Source organism: Jaculus jaculus, chromosome 4, assembly GCF_020740685.1.
Source record: "Jaculus jaculus isolate mJacJac1 chromosome 4, mJacJac1.mat.Y.cur, whole genome shotgun sequence".
In the NCBI taxonomy this organism is placed as follows: Eukaryota; Metazoa; Chordata; class Mammalia; order Rodentia; family Dipodidae; genus Jaculus; species Jaculus jaculus.
Window position 1 is genome coordinate 167423312 of NC_059105.1, and position 17015 is coordinate 167440326.

General features: G+C 38.3%; 1 protein-coding gene across 5 annotated transcripts in view; it reads left to right on the forward strand.

Moving 5' to 3' along the window:
* Zbtb20 (zinc finger and BTB domain containing 20) overlaps positions 1–17015 on the forward strand; it is a 770503-nt gene that overhangs the window by 381137 nt on the left and 372351 nt on the right. For all 5 annotated transcript variants that reach the window (XM_045146702.1, XM_045146709.1, XM_045146703.1 and 2 more), the window contains one exon: positions 3514–3561. The gene's annotated coding sequence lies outside the window, so the exon portion shown is untranslated. The remainder of the gene's footprint in view (positions 1–3513; positions 3562–17015) is intronic.

Genomic DNA, 17015 nt, shown 5'->3' on the forward strand with positions numbered 1-17015 from the left:
CTCTCCCCTTCCCTTCCCAACTCCTCCATCCCTCCCCACTCCTCTGTCCTCTCGGTGGCTCCTCAGTCACTTTCCCATACTCACCGTGTTCACACTGAAGGTACTTATTTCCCCTCTGAAATGAGAACACAATGATATTTGTATATGATTTATCAGGCTTTCTTCTCCGTTAAAATATTTTGTTTCACTTAACTGACTACGTCCTCTGGGAACCAGGCATTTTTGTCTGATAAGGGACTTTGGGGAGATTCAGTGTTTTGTTCTGCCCATTAAAAACTGGATATAAAATGGTAGACAGCTCAGCACTGGACACCTGGGCGCTGGTATTTATGGCTATTTTAACACAATCAGTGAAGGTGTAAGGTGGGAAGGAGAGAGAGGCCTATGGTCTTTAGCACAGGATCACAACTATGGAAGCACTTGTCTCCTTGTGTTTGGAATTAGCACCATTCTGTGAGTTCATACTTTATTTCTGAATGCTAATGCCATGGGAAATCAATTGATTTGATGTTACTGAAGGTCTGAGGTAAGTTTTTCCTTTACCTCTTTGTTTTAATTCAGACTGTCTCATAAGAGTGTAAACTTTTTATTATGGTTAGCTATTACAGTTTAAAATTCCTTTAGATGGAAAACTCAAATGCACAAAGATAAAAATCAAAGCCAGTAACATGTGCCTTGAGTTTTAGGTTTCATTGCTTAAATGTATGGCTCTTGATTCTATCTACTGAGTGACTAACAGTAGTTTCCAATTTCTATGTTTATGATAAGGTAGGGCTATTTTGCAGTTTAAATATGAATAACAACTAAGTTAGTATATATATATCAAAATATAAATATACTTCCTTCTACCTACCTTCTTTTCTTCTTAAAATGTTAATGAGGAAATAATTGTGGAAAAGTAATGAAACAGAAGCTGGTCAGAATATTCTGTTTAGACAGAAAGTCAGATTCACACATACATTTGCTTAATGTCTGTTCTAATTGTATTATACTCTAGTTTATGTTCTGGTGTGAAATCTTGTATACTGGTACCAGACTGTCATAGACTTTCCACTTCATTCCTCTTGTTGCTGTTGGCGATGGTGGTGATGTTGCAAGCGTCTCAGTCATGACTTAGCAGAGCCATTTCAGCTGTGGCTGGGACATAGTAGCAGCTTCAAAAATATTTTCTATTTCAGTAAAATGTAAAGTGCATTCTTTATAACATATTTTGGCATGACTAATAATATGTAGCTAAGGTCTTGGGGTACGTATGTGTATAGTTATTTATATATATTATAATTAATTATATAGTAAGTTATTTATATATAGTTATTTATATAGTAAGCTGTTCTTAGTACCTTGACATTAGATGGGTTGCCTGAATTAATAAAAAATAAAGAAGATTTAGAACTCTTACAGACAGTCAGCATTTCCTGGGTTGTTAAAAATATCTGATTAGAAAAGTAGAGGGAAAGTCTGAACGTCGTCCATGCGTCCTTTTGTCATCATAGCTTTCATTTACATCTTGGGGGCATTCACACCTTCCAAACTAAATGAAGGCGGGAACTGACCTTTCAGCGTCCACTTGACGTCAGCTGAGTCTGTTGAGCCCTAATCTTCAGCTGTGACCACAGCCCTGAGAACAGATAGGGCCAGTTTTCATTTATAATGCAGGATCCAAGTTTAGGAAAGGCTGTCACACCTCAGCCTTCTGTTTGCAGAGCGTGCAGAAGGTAAGGAGGGTTTTAAAGGCTTTCTGGTTTCTGCTAGGTTCTCACAACCCATTCACTCTTGTTTTTCTTCTCATTGGTGGTGGTACTCTATATATATTCCCTAACACTTCAACAAGACCCTCAGTCACCGACAGCTTTGGGGCAGTGACTTCAGTTCTATGCACAGTAGCGGTTTCCCTAGTGTCCTCTGTTTGGTGAGCTGGCAAGGGTCCTGCAGTGTGGCTCTGGTAAGCAGAGAGTGAAAGATACGAAGAAACTGGATACAGCACCTTCTGATTCTAGTGACATCCTGTTAAGCTACAGGATCCTCAGTGCCCCATCATATTCTTTCTTTATACAAATAGCAAATTTAATAAAGCTATTTTAGAACTTTCCTAAAGGGTCTTTTTTTTAGGGGTCATTGCTTCGTTGGCTATTGGCTCATTTAAAAAACATAATTTTTGGCAAGCTACCTCGGTGGTTCTCATTAAATTTCATATGCAAATGTGTTTGATACTTAAGATTTTGGCTTTCAAATATATTCCTCTTGCACTGTGCCACAGGGTCCCTTAAATTTGGGATTTCCTCATTTTCTCTGGACAATTATTTCTGGACCTCTTTTATTTGTGTAGGTACTGTGGGTAACTGTAGAGAGAGGTTATGTTAAGTGATTCTTTCACATAGGGTTTCATTACTTCGATTCTTGATCTTTCTAAAGAGTTTTAACTTAAATTTATAATGCTGCTGCTTCTCAAGGGCTCCGTTGCAATGATGCTGTTGGTGATGGAGGTGACCTCCAGGAAAACTGTGCATGGCTTCTAAATTTTTAAAGGAATTGATAAGAAAAATGTTTAAGATTATTGACAGTTTACTGCTTGTTAGGCAAGCAATTTATTTAAATGCACATTATATAATATTTGGAGAGTGTTGCTCCACAGTTGAAGCTTTCCAAACGTTAATTTGGAGTTTTCTCTGTTCTTTGCCTTCGCATAAAAGATTTTAGTTTAAAAGGTTCAACTTAGGGCTGGAGAGATGGCTTAGCGGTTAAGCGCTTGCCTGTGAAGCCTAAGGACCCCGGTTCGAGGCTCGGTTCCCCAGGTCCCACGTTAGCCAGATGCACAAGGGGGTGCACGCGTCTGGAGTTCGTTTGCAGAGGCTGGAAGCCCTGGCGCGCCCATTCTCTCTCTCTCCCTCTATCTGTCTTTCTCTCTGTGTCTGTCGCTCTGAAATAAATAAAAAAAAATTTAAAAAAAATATTTAAAAAAAAAAAAGGTTCAACTTATTGCCTGGCTATATATTAATATGTTCTTGTGATGTGTCCAGTAGCTCACAGGTCATGAAAGTAGAATGCATAATTGTTTGTCGCCATTGCCATAAGACTTACATGCAGTTACAAGTAACAACCAAAAACAAGGAAAGACTAGTTCATGTTAACTTACACAATATTTAGTGAAAAGTGTAGTGAAGTCCAAATGGAGCTGTAAGTCTTCATGGTTCACAATGGTGTGATTAGTTTTTCAACAGACCATAGATAATAAAACATAAATTTTCAGTGTAATTTGGAGTATATTGCACAAATGCCCAGCAAGTCATTCATAACTGTAGCTGGTTAGTGACCTCCACGTTAACATGCAGGCATTTCCCATAGCTACTTTGGGGAACAAGGGCACAATTGTGTTCTCATTCCCAAAAGGGAAGCATCTTCTACCTTCTATAAACTATCATAAAGTCAAAGTCTCAAAGTAAGTAACAAGTCTATTATTATTTTATAATTGTCATGTTGCATATTTATTAAAACAGATACTATTTTCCATTTCAGACTGCTTTAACATCATTAACTGGATATTGCTCACAACATTGCTAGCTGGTAAGTATACTTTTGTTATCTCTAAGATGTAATCCATAATATAAAAGTGCAAAGAAATCACGTATATTTCTATGAACTTTGGACAAAATTAAATCGAAAGGCTCTGGTGACTTTATCACCTCACATACTGAATTTAAACAGAACAAGCCTTCACATTGATTAAAAAAAAAAAAAGATGATTCAGTAGTGTTTGTGTGAAATATTACCATAGAGAAGAATAAGAAACATCATCCCAAGAACCCTTTATCCCTGATACTGATAGACGTTTTCAAGTAACTTTGTTACATGAGAGTACACACATTGAAGGGGTTTCTTTGGAAGACTCCAGAGATAGATTTATCCAAAGAACTTCTAAGGTGACAGGAAGGGAGATTCAATGAAGGTGAGCAATGATTGTTTTTGTGTGAAATAGAAGAGGAAAATGCCCTTTAGAGACGTTGATTAATAGCCCATGTTTATGAATTAAATAAAGACACCAAGATTCAGGGCAGCAAGTGAACATTAGTTGAAAGTTTTTATATTTTGGTGAGACTGTGTAAAATTTCTGAAGGGGTAGCTTGTAGCCTGTAAGAATTCTTAATATTAGGTGACTGGAAAGTATATGGGCAGGATGAAGGGTAGATTTGTAGAACATTGTTAAGTCATGCAGGGCCTAAAGGAGCTGAGATGACCCGAGGTAGCCTGTACTGGGATGCTCTGATAAATGTACTAAAGAGGTCAGAGGAGGCGTCTGACTCTGTCCTTCTTGGCTCTGTCCAGGCCTACATAGTCATGAACATCACAGATCCAACCTTTAAAGGTTACACTGTTGAGTTCACTTAAAATGAGTGTTCCTGAAGTGAAGAACGTCATCTCTTGGGGCAGTAAGGGCAGCTTTCTCACAGGGACTCTCCATACCCATGGCATGCCAGCCTAAGTTACCACTCCGCCGTTCTTTACGGTTCAGGCGCTCATCTATCTCTGCCCTTTGGAGAATATCCATCTCGCACTGAACTTCCTCCCTCCCCCTTCTCCTCTGCTTTACTTGTTATGTTGCCCAGAAAGAAACTCCTATCGGTGTGGCTCCAGGGTCTCGAGGGACAGAAAAGCATACTGGGTAACTAACTTGTCACTCCCTTTGCGCGCGTCACAAAGTGATCTCATCACAGAAGGGCCAGAATTTCACACTCTTGCTGGCTTGCAAAAAAAAAGGGTTCCTCCCCAGTTTCTCTCTACCACAAAGTAATCTCTTTCTGTAGTATGATCAGATAAAATGTGTATTGCTGTCTGTTTTCCTCTGGGGCTATTTCACTTCTAGATATGAAGATCAAAACTATCCTGGCAGTGTGTTTGCTGTTTCTCCCTCCTAGTAAATGAAAAGCTCCTTAGGAAAGGAAAGCACATCTTTTCTACTAATGAATAAATATTTATTTTCCTTTTAAAAGTGTGCATGCTCACTTAAGTAATAATTTGGGAAAATGCATAGGAAATAAGTGGATAAAAATTAAAATTACTTTTGTAACTTAAATCTAACCATTAATAACTATTTGATATATTTTATCTTGTTTTTGAACAACTATAATCCTACCTATATAATTTTGAGGCTCTGCTTTCAGAATTTATGTGTCAAAGGATATGATGTGTAGTCACAATTTTTAATACAGTTTAAATAAACATATACTATTCCTTAAGAAGAATAGTTCATTTAAGCTAAATGCCCAACAACAGCAGTATTACTTAAAAAAATTTTAATATCATCACATTTCTTTATATAGGAGCTGTAAATGAACGACTCAATAAGTAATAAATAAATGAATGGCAGTTCAAATGAGTTTATATTTTTAAGTTTATTTCATGAAAATTTTCAAATACATGAATGTAGGTCAGTTATTATAATGAATTTCTGTGTACTCTTTATCCAGCTTGTATAGTGACTAATTCTTGGCACAGTAGTTTCCCACTGTATTGTTGTGCTGCGTTGAAACAAACTGTAGGCATCATAGCATTTACTTAATTTACTAATATTTTAGGCTCATCAGGAGATTTTTTTTATATGTGAATGTCAAACATTTAGATAAGTAGTTCTAAACATTTTATATAACACTATTTTTCCTTCTTTGTGTCTTGGCCTCATATTTTCTAATATGTAATCACTAGTTATAAGAGCTTATCAGTATGTTCCATCATTGAGTGTATTCATGTATTGTATACAGTTATCTAAGGTAAAAGGAAAATGTACACTTCTGACTACGCAGAACTCTGTTCTAACTGCAGCCAATCCATACTAGATAAATATAGCCAAGCTACTTAAATAAAACTTAACTCTGTATTCAAACATCTACAGTTTTTAAAATTTGTTGGCAGGAGCAGAAATCTTCTAATGCTTCTAATGCATATATGAGACTCTTAAATCTGAAAGGAGGAATTATATATAAGAGTTTGAGTCATAGATGGTACATTGCAGAACAATGTCTGTGTGTGTGTTGTTCCTAGAGAACTATTTGTAAGCCCCTTGTCCATGGTTAGTTCAGATCCTTCACAGAAAGGGCTCCACACATATGGAGTGCCCTGTGGGCTTTGGGGTTTCTGTAGAGAACTTGTGGTGAGGGTTTGGTCCTGCCTCGCTGTCTTTGCGTTGTAGGGCAGTGACTGTTCAGTAGCAATGTGTTGTTTAACAGGTGTTTTTCACTCATCAGAAATTCAGGATGTGAGTAAGTAAGTAACATATTGCTTCAGTATAAACTGAATTTATGTGTTGCTCTGGTCTACTTAATCTTTCCATTGGCCTCGAAAGTGAGTAGCTAGAATATTGATGTTCCTAACCCTTGGGGAAGTAAAAAAAAAAAAAATTTCTACACCACACTAAATCTCTAGAAAAATATGATGGTTTACAGTATGGACACATACAAAATATTTCAGCCAAAGCTGGTAGAGAAAAGCACATTGGAAAAAAAAAAAAAGAAAGTAATAACATAAGCAATAAACTATCCAAGCAGAGTAACTGTAAAATTTGCTCCACTGGTTGGTGTAAACAATACAAATTCTTCCCTTGTTCCATTTCTCTTGTACTTTCAATCTTATGACTATTTGTTTTTCCTTACCCTGGCTGGCTAACCATCATTAAAATATCACCAAAAGTTTAAAAAAAAAAGTGTCTGGCTACACGGTAGTCCAACAGATATCTCAAGAAAACATAGGAAGGATCAGTCATTGTCCCATTAGAAAGCTGCAAGGATATTTTACCACAACTAGGGTACCCATAATTGATAGAAGTGAACTTTTCATCATTCCCTTAAGGTCGATACTAGCCATGCAGCAACTAAGATGTACCCTTAACTTATGTGTGGGATTGGATTGTGTGCCTCATGTCTTAGACTTGTACTATACGCTGCCTTTGTAAACAAAGCAGAGGTTTATCCAGGATTCTTTCTTTCTCTATATCCAAGCAAACCACTAAAGTTTGATCACAATAGCAGCTCGAATAAGTATCACTATGAATAAAAGTGTTATCTTCTTGCTATATATGTGCACGCGTGCGCACACACACACACACACACACACACACACACTCACACTCACATTTCCTTCAAAATGGCCTATTTGTATCCAGGTGTTTGTTCATCATTGTTGTATGTGTGACCTTATATGGCCTCAAGCTGTAAAACAACATTCTTACAATAAATTTATATCCTACACCCTTTACTTCCTCATCTCTTGTTAAATTCAGAGTCCGAGTGGGATAACCCTGCTTACAGAAAGCAAGGAGTGCTTTGTGAGGACTGCCCCCACCATCATAACAGAATTGTTCTATAGATGGTGATAGTTATATGAAGAAGGTGGACAGGTTTGTTCAGATCACCAACTTCCTGTGCCATGAAGTTAGAATACTGACCAAGTTCTCACTGGGCAGGTAACATGCCACTGGGCGCAGTTTCCATGAGGCTAAGAATCATGGCGTCCTTCACTAGGATAACTCCTGTGATTCTGCATCAGTTGGACGATGAAGGAGAAATGCCCTGCCTTGCCAAGATAATTTAGCCAGCTCAGCCCTTTCATCCTGGAGTGCTCAGGAAGGCTCTTCATTCCTTCCTTTCTGGTAAAGTCTGTGGTGTGCAAAATGGGCTTTGGAGATGGTCTTCCCAATGGGGAATGCTGCATAGGGAACCGTCTGGGCTCCATTGACAGCTGGTCTGTATGCCCCATCCTCCACTGTGAGCACACCCCTCACAAGCTGTTGATGCACCTCTTCTGGTCGAAATAATTGGCTTCCATGGTTTGTGTGAATCAGTCTAATGGATCTGTGGTGTGGAGATCTGTAACCTCAGAATGCTAAGTTTAAAGACTCTTGTAATTAATTATTTAAAGATAGTTTATCCCTTGACTATTTTTCTCTCATTGTCCACAAACAAGTTGATTAGTTAATCATGTCTTTGTTTATTTTTATTGTTGCTGCTGTGTGCACTACACATAGGAAGGCTGTTTATATGAGGTAATTACAGTGACAAAATTATACTTTCTAGATGTTCTCATTTTCTCATGTTTGATTACATCAAGACCTGCACTCTAGGAAGTGTGTTTCAGGTTTGCTAGGAAAATGATGGAGGAGAAAAACAAATCCAGTTCTGGGAAGTAAAGTCAAACACCCTTAACACAATTACAGATATCAATCATTCATTCAAACCTTGCTCAACTCAAGCAAGATTTTGATTTCTAGTTATCTGTTGATACTAGGTACCCAGAGCAAGAAGAAGCACTGGCTGCTTTTAAGTTCTCATTAGAGTTCCAGGGTTTTCTCAGAATGTGATGGGCCTGGCTATTGGGAATCTGAGTTAATTCTAGGATGGCTTATCCTGTCCCTTCTAAAAGGGAAATCTACACCGTTTTCTCCGGATCACATCTAAACCCAAAGATTAAATGGATCTCCCAGATTATCTTTAGGTAATTCTTTCAATAAACTTTTATTGAGTTACTTGTTATTTCAACAAACTTTTTAATATGTAAATATGAACCATCTTACCCATTCCAATTCCTTATATTTTTGATTGACTTAATTTTAGCAAGGAGAGCTGTCCTGGTCGATTGCTAAGGGCCCTGTGCATGTTCATTTGCATGTAGCCAAAGGTTCGTTCCCTTGCAGGCGCTCTGGTTGTCAACCAGTGATCTCGCCTTTGTCCTTTCTCGTAGTTCTGCCTGTGGTGCCTGTCACTAACAGTCAAATGAGGACAATTTTACCATTCTGTCCTGCTGGTCTATTTTTTTTATTTTTTTACTGCCGGTACATGAATTTGTTATTCTTTATAATTCCCTTTGAAGTTGGAAATCCAAGGGGAATCTAAAACCGACCAGATGTTTCTACTGCTGGAGAGGGAAGAGAGTAAGGCTTAAGTTTAACAAAAACTTGTTCTGTAGGAAAAATATATATATATCATTTCAGCTGCACATCATCTTAATACACTCATTTACTACATATCTGTTAATTTACATTTAATAGTCGTTTGTAGGCAATATCACCTATCATTTACTCTGAGTAAGATACATAAATCTTGTGAACAAATAGACTCGTGTGGTGGTTTGCTCAGAACTCTTTCCCTGTGGGGTTTTACTTCCACTGTTCTGCATGTTGTCCTTGGGCTGCACTTGAGGGGTCCTTCTCGTGTGGCAGCTCATGCTGTTGCCAAAGGACCACCATCGTGTCACCAAACTTGGAGACTGATTCTGTAATCTGTTTCAAAATGATGAGGTCAGTTCCTGCTGTAGTTATTAAGGGGAGGAAAGCAAACCTGGAAAACTTCATCTGTTTTAGAGATCTGTAGATGAAAACAAGAATAAGAGTGATAAAGACCTTCAGGGTGAAAGAGGAAAGTGTTGTGGTCTTTCAAGGATTCACTGGAGGTTGCAGACAAAGAAAGTAAACCGAATGGGGAATGCAAAATGATTGAGAAGCTAGTCATTGCAGAATATAGAAGAGTGTTTTGTGAGGTGACTTCGGGGACTGTCACAACGTGTGCCCAAGGCCTTAAGCACCCATCCATACACAAAAGGAAGAATTACTGAATAACAAATTGGACAATAATCTAAAGCCAATCAGGCTGTATCTGCGGCTTGCTTCATACTTCACAGACACGTTCGATGGAGGGCAGGCTGTCTCATTGGCTCAGCTTCAGCATAACACTTCTCACACTGCTCTCTGGATTCCCAAGTCTTCCCAGGGCTTCCAGAAGATGGAGAAATCCCAATAACTGCTTCTGCACCCTTACGTTGCTCGGTGGACTAAACATTCTCCCCATTTCACAAGGGATGAATATTCTCCACTCAGAGTTTCTATTCTCCCACCCTATCTGATTTTAAATAGAAAGCCTGAGTCCTCAGTAATCATATTAAACTTCTTAAATCACACATATCAATTTCATATACCATTTTCAGCATTTTTTTCAGACTTTCAAAAGCTAGAAGAAGAAAAAGACAGAGAGAAATCACTTAGCAGCTGATTCACTTATTTTAAGCAGCTTTCTCAATTTTAAAATATAAAAAATTCAGGTCCTGGAACATTGGGTGATTTGAATGTTCTGTAGGGATTTGAAAAAGAGAGATTTGTTTTTTAAAAAATCATATGTTCTACACGCAGGGACCTGGATTTTCAATTTAGTCCTTAAAAAATAAATTGACATAAGGGAGTTTTCAACCTAAACAGTTTCTCTTCTTCCTTTTCATTTATTTATTATTATTATTACTAATCTTCTTGGCCAAAGCAGATGGTCTGAAAAGCATTTATGTTGGTCTCACTGCTGACAGAGCGGAACCTAATAATCCAAGACTTGGAACTTGGTACTTCAATAAAGGAAACACTGTTTGAGGTATTTTCCATTCAAACCAGCATCAAAAGTTTTTAATTAACACCATCAGAAATTAATGGGCTGAATGCAAGACAGGGTTCCTACATACCCCACTACTGGGAACACAACAGCAAGTGGGATCCATTGTGAGTGTTTGTGTTGTATGGTGTATTTTTATTTACTTATTGAAGCAGTCCCAGCTGCACATTCGTGTCAGAGCCACGAGAGTGAAACTTGCAGAGAGCTGCTTCACTCCAGCAGTTTCATTTTGCTCACTGATTATTGTCCTGAGTTCTTTGTGATTGTAATTGGTTAGAAAGTTTGAAATTAGCAAGTCCTTGTCAGCCATGAAAGCTTTGAAATCACGAGGCTTGATACAGCTATCAAGCTTGCTGAAGCCTAATGGCTTGCGGGGCTAGGAGCCTGTAGAGCAGCAGTGAACAGCCTCAGTCCACAGGCTGTACTCCTGCCTCTATTCACCACCCTCTGCAAGGCCTTGTCTCCGATGGGGGCTTTGTTGGGACCTTTTCTTTTCCCTCACTGGAGCCTATTGTGGGATGAACGGATTTTGGGCTGACAAATAGAGACAGGAGGCACTGGGAAGTGAGAGCAAATGAGTGAAAGAGTGGAGTGGACAATCAAGGGAGGGAAAGGGGAAAAACTTGCCTAAAACAAAAGGGAAGCAGACTAGAAAATGGAAAGAGTGTTGGTTCTCAGCAGCTAAGTTGGATGTCTCAGAAAGGAGCTTGCTAACTGACCCAGGTTTTGAAACTATTTTTTTTTAAAGACTTGCCTACTCATTGTTGAAAGGCAGCCACATATGTTCATATAAGGGACTGCGACCCCACCCATCACTGCCTCACTACATTTGTAAGGATTACGAATACAATCATTTCCTTTATAACACAGGAATGAATGGTTTATCAACTCTTTTCCTGAAACCACAAAAGTATCTATTGTTTAGTGTAATGCTGTGAGCCTCCACACCAACGGTCTCCAGAAAAGTCCTCTGCCGCTTGGAAAGCTGCAGAATAAACTTCGCTCTCACCCTACATAGCAAGCTGCGTGGCAGGGTTATCCAAAACAGAGATCATCCACAAAGATAGAATGTTTCCAGAAACGAAGTCTAGAAAACAGACTTTCAAGCTGAATACCTTTGGCCATAACCTTTAAACCTTTTAAATTTCAAAATTTCAAGCTGCAAAGTTTATTGCCATGAACTTGGAATGTCAAGAAATTTTTCAGTAGAACCAAGTCATGACAGAATTATGCAAAAATTCATCACTTGCTTGGAAGAGTGCCCTCAAATAGTTAAACCATTACTTCTCACAAATACAAAAGGATCAATACTGACCAGACTTGCATAGGAGAGTAACAGTTGATGAGTATCGTGCAGAGTGTGAGAATCATTCTTAGCTCCTCAGTGTGGTTACGTTCTGTCCTGAAGTCTGACTCACAGAAGTCAGAGACACCTTTATGAAGTGTAATTGAGTAAAGGTTACAGTCTCACTTTCCCATAATACTCTTTAAGGATGCTAGATCATATTGCATGTGTAGGCTACCTGCATATCTACCTGCCAATCATGGCCTCATCTCTTGATTCACATGGGATTTCAGCAGTTCCTGAAGCAGTTCTCTTTAGTCCCAAAGCCTAGCCTAAGTATGCTTGTAGAAAAATTGAACCCCAGTTTGTATCTTTGTGGCCTTGTCAACATGTCTTTATTATAACATTTCTTTCTCTGTGACTTAGACTCCTTCACTCCTTTACTCCTACCTTCTGAGATCTCTTTCCATATTACTTTAGACTCTCATACCCCTGTTCCAGACTGTTCTTTGGAAGGAACCCAAAATGTGCCAAATCCTTGGTTGTTTTTTTATTTTTTTATTTTTATTTTTATTTTGTGTGTGTGTGTGTGTGTGTGTGTGTGTGTGTGTGTGTGTGTGTGTATCCCTCACAACACAGTGCCTTCTTTTCTGCTGTTTGCTACTCTGGGTGAATTATTAACCATTTTCAAAGCCTGGTTCTCAAAGCTCTGTAGAGGCCTGTCTGCTCATCTCAATAGATTATACCATTTGGAGAGACCAACATTATTCTGTTTATTTGTGATCTCCTGAACCTAGCACCCTCCTGACAAACCGTAGGGTAAGGTAATGGCAACACAACCAAATTATGGCATGGCCATATATTAAAGTTCCCAATAAAATTTTTTAAAAAATACTTAAAACACACACAAGATTGATCCTACACTAAAGTTATATTCACTCGTGTTTTATTATAAGCTTTGTTTAATGGGAAATCATCTTAATACTTTAGTTTGTCATCCAGAAAATGTAAATGACCTTGGATAAACTGAGAGGAATGTGTAAGAACCCCACCGTTTTTGTATATCAAAAGAGAGGGATGTGAATTCAGAGCCATGCTATAGTAATGATAATTATTTTTGCAACCATTTGAATGAAAGTAAGTTGAAAATCAGTGGCCTCTGAGCATTGTTGTGATTCTATGAAAACAGCCTAGAATGAGCCATGGTAAGGTCTTACCATCCATTTCTAATAGAAATATAGGACTCACCCAATCCATACTTCCCACCAGGGAAATATCTACTTGTCATGAGAGACAGTAAGGCTCCAGAATGCAAACAGTGACGTGAGAAGTTCAAGACTCTCTTCCTGTGTGTTACCATCCCATACATGGATTATTCCAGAATGTGATGAACAAGGTGATCATTCAGCACCAAAAGCATCTTACCAGAATAGATCAAAGAAAAGCACCCTAAATTCTGCAAGTAGTTTATTTTGTCCCAAGTTAGTGCAGAAGGACATGATATTGTATGGCAGCTATGTTCTCCATAAAAATAAAAATATCTCCCTTGATTTTAGAAAACTTTATCAATCTTTAATTTGGAAAGATAAACTATTAATAACTTCAGAATCTGCTCTCTTTCAACAGTATCTGAAGTCTGCACTTATTTCATTTGTATTAATATTCTGTTGGTCAAAGCAAATCACTTAGCTAAGTTCAATGCCATGAGACAGAAATGCATACCCCTATGCCCCCCCACACACACACAATGGGAGTTATGGTAAAGTCATGTGGTTAAGTATATGGGTGTATTATTCCATTATAGAGTACAAACAAAGAATTAGAGAAAATGTACAGTCTTCCACATATAATACAGCTTTACACTCATGAACAAATAGTTTGAATAAACAAGAAGCCTGGTGTGGTGTAGGAACTTCTCAGTGGAGGCTGGCAGCACATTTTCAATTGGCATATCTAGGAACCACCTCCACACGCTTTCTACCTTGATTCCTTTGGAATTACTCAGTGATGATAACCACTGAATAGACATGGAGGTCAGAGAAAACACACTAACTAGAAATGAAGAGCTTTAGATTCTGTTCAAGCTTCCTCACTACATAAGGGTGAAATCACGATAATCACATAATTCTACTGGGGTTTTCCCTCACTACTGTTGTCTCTAAAAGAGCAGTAGGCCCTGTCATATGTATATTTTTTCTTTGCTTTTCTTTGTTAAAATCATTCATTGCTATTGTCATATGTGTAGATTTAAGTACAAGAGGACAATTAAAATCACACCAAATCATCCATAAATAATCTCCTTTTAACTTTTGGGATTCCTTTCTAATCATCTTTTTTTTTTTTTCCTATGTAAATGCCCTTTAAACTTTTAGTGACACACTCCTACTTTTATAGGTTATCTGCATCACTAAAATCTGTAGCATGAGGAACATTCTGTGCCTTTAGGTAATCTTCAACATTGTTTTACTAGTGCCTTATTGTAGTCCTGAGTCACAGTCTTAGTTATTTTAAGATTGAAATGAGATCAAAAGTCTTCATAAACCAAGTCTACTCTAAAAATAAAGGTATTATTGTTATAGAATTTGAGAACTGAATAAAAAGAGACACAGTGACTAGCATTTAATGGAGGCTGCCCTGTGCTGTGAGCTGTGTTTAAACTTTATTCAAGCCCCCTCAGTTAACAACTTGTAACCTAAAGAGGAATTAAAGCCAAATGATGAAACTCTGCAGGCTTTACTCTGTGAAGTCCAAACACATAGCTGCCCAGAACTTTGTGACTTGGAAAGTTTGTCTCCTCTTTGGCTTAGTGTCTCCACCATCAAGTAGTAATAATGAAATGATTGTACACACCTCCAGAAATGTTGTCCCAAGGATTCAGTGAATGGACGCAAGTAAAATGTTTAGAAGTAATAGATATCAGCTATAATTTTCTGTCATTTAATGCCTGAAGTTCCATTTTGCCATTATTCCTTTTTTAAAAATACTAATCCACCACACTGATTTCTATTTCTTTGGCGTGAAAGTGGGCTCCAAGAAAAGGCCACATAATATAAATTAGGAAGACTAAGGGCCTAACATGTCTTTCTTTTTTAATTTATTTTACTTTCTTATTATTAGTTATGTACACAGTGTATATGGTCAAGTTGCCATCGTTAGCCTCCTCCCTGCCCTTCCTCCTCCACAGGGACCCTTCCCATTGGGGAATGTGGGTCATACATTGGGGGTTTAGCCATCAGTTATGGGGGAGAGGCAATGTCTCTGTGTATCATGACCCAACATGTGGCTCTGACAATCTTTCCACCCCTCTTCTGCAAATTTTCCTGAGCCATGATGTGTTCATTTTAGGTCTGCTTCAGTGCTAAGGTCGTGGGAGCCTCTGTGTCTCTGGATCTCTGGTTTGGAAGGAGTTGAGTGTTCTCTGTGTCTCTCTCCTTCACCCTTGTGCTGGTACCAGGTTCACCAACAAAGCAGCACTCATTTCCCCAGTTACTCTTAGTTTCAGCTGGAGCCCTTTTGAGGTGGGATAGGCTGGTTCCATCCTTAGGATATGCGTCCATCTGTAAAAGAGAAGCAAATCCTCCAACGGAGAGTAAAGTTAGCACCAGATAAATGGGATAACCATTATTTTTAGAGAGAATTTAATAGGTGTAGGTCCTCTTGTAGCCCACGACTGGTGGGAGCTTGATAATGGAGAGCAGGCTCATTATTAGATATGATTCTGACTGGTTTCCCAGCTCCATCTATGGGTTCCATTCCACTGAGCGGATCCGTCAGCCACATCAAGAGCAGTTGGTGACATATCTTTCTATTTCTTCCTTTCCACATTTTAAGTAATGTGGCCTCTGGGGCTTTAATTCATGTTCTTATACTTAGTGATGGTTTCCTTTAAAATGAACAAACAGTAGCCTTCTTAGTACTTTAGCAAGGATTTAAAAGAGAAAATATATTTGGAACTTACTCCCTTCCCTGGGCAACATATGGCTTTGTAATTGTTAGTTGTCTCTCCTTGCACTATTACTAAATTGCTTTGTTTTAAGAACTACTACCACTAGGAAAATTATTTATAGATTTTTTTCCACTGCCACTCATACCTCAGTGTCCAGCTGTCAGATTAATTGCCTGAAGATGGCATGGTGGTAGTTACTAGATGGAGAGCTAGTACACTTCTCAGCTCACTTGATCGACGTTTCCTGACTGCAGATAGTATGTATCTGTAGATGAGTATATGTGCCCATTGTTTGATTAAATAACAGTTATTATCATATAAGAGATTTATTTTTTTACATCCCATCAATTTGTAAGATTTTTATTCAAGTGAACAGAAAGCATGTTGTACATGAGTCTTTAGTTCCTTCGGTGAGCATACTAAATAATGGAGAGGCTGACTGAGTGGATAACTGCCTTACTCATCTCTCAGTTATCAGGCATTGGTCATCACACTGGCTTGTTCAACCACATCAATACACTGGGTTTCTTTCCTTATTTTATTTGCAAAACTTGGTAAAAGATTTAAAGCCAAAACCCAGTAGGTATTAACCATCTAAATTTTCAAGGCGATAACTTAGAAACAGAGGGATTATCATCATGATTTGGTGCACGTTGTCATCTCTGTTCTCTCCCACCAGGTGCACTTACACTCCTGTACTGTTCCCAGACCATTTATTTTTTGCATGTTTTAATTTTCTATTGCCAAACCTACTACAAATAGGTGTACAATAAATAAATCTTTAATAAATTAATAAAAATATTAAACTTCTAAGATTCTTATATGCCCATGGACTCTGTATAAATAATTTTTCTTTATGACGTTTAACTTTAAATAATTATTCATAATTGCACCATCCTTAGTGGCAAGATTCTGGAAATGTTTTCCTTTTTAATATTTTATTTATTAAGAGAGAGATAGCAAGAGAATTGGTATGCCATCCGGCCTACATGTGTACTTGGAAACAGAACCTGTATTCTTAAGCTGCACAGGCACGTTTCCTACCCACTAAGCCATCTCCAGCTCTAAGTTTTCTTTTTCTTTTCTTTGTTTTAAAACATTTTATTTATTTATTTTGAGAGCGACAGACACAGAGAGAAAGACAGATAGAGGGGGAGAGAGAGAGAATGGGCGCACCAGGGCTTCCAGCCTCTGCAAACGAACTCCAGACGCGTGCGCCCCCTTGTGCATCTGGCTAACATGGGACCTGGGGAACCGAGCCTCGAACTGGGGTCCTTAGGCTTCACAGGCAAGCACTTAACCGCTAAGCCATCTCTCCAGCCCATAAGTTTTCTTTTTCTTAACAGCCTATCCTACTGAGTTTATCAGCTCA